The sequence below is a fragment of the Austrofundulus limnaeus genome, unplaced genomic scaffold (genome assembly GCF_001266775.1).
Source record: "Austrofundulus limnaeus strain Quisiro unplaced genomic scaffold, Austrofundulus_limnaeus-1.0 Scaffold113, whole genome shotgun sequence".
Lineage (NCBI taxonomy): Eukaryota > Metazoa > Chordata > Actinopteri > Cyprinodontiformes > Rivulidae > Austrofundulus > Austrofundulus limnaeus.
Window position 1 is genome coordinate 1,627,065 of NW_013952515.1, and position 285 is coordinate 1,627,349.

Here is a 285-nt window from a genome sequence, read left to right on the forward strand (position 1 = left end):
AGAGAGAGAGAGAGAGAGAGAGAGAGAGAGAGAGAGAGAGAGAGAGAGAACACTAACGACTGTAATGAAAACTGTTTTTAGTTCGTAGTCTAACTCAACACTGGATGACTGGATGAGGACTGCAGGGGGAGTTTGGTTGTTTTATGATGAAATCACTTCCTGAGTCTGTGCTCCTCCTCTTCCTCATTGTCTGCTGGGACACACTTCATCTCCACAGCTTGAAACAATGTCAGCTTGAATTTGTTTAACACACATTCAGTGTAATGGTTTATTTTAAGACAGGCA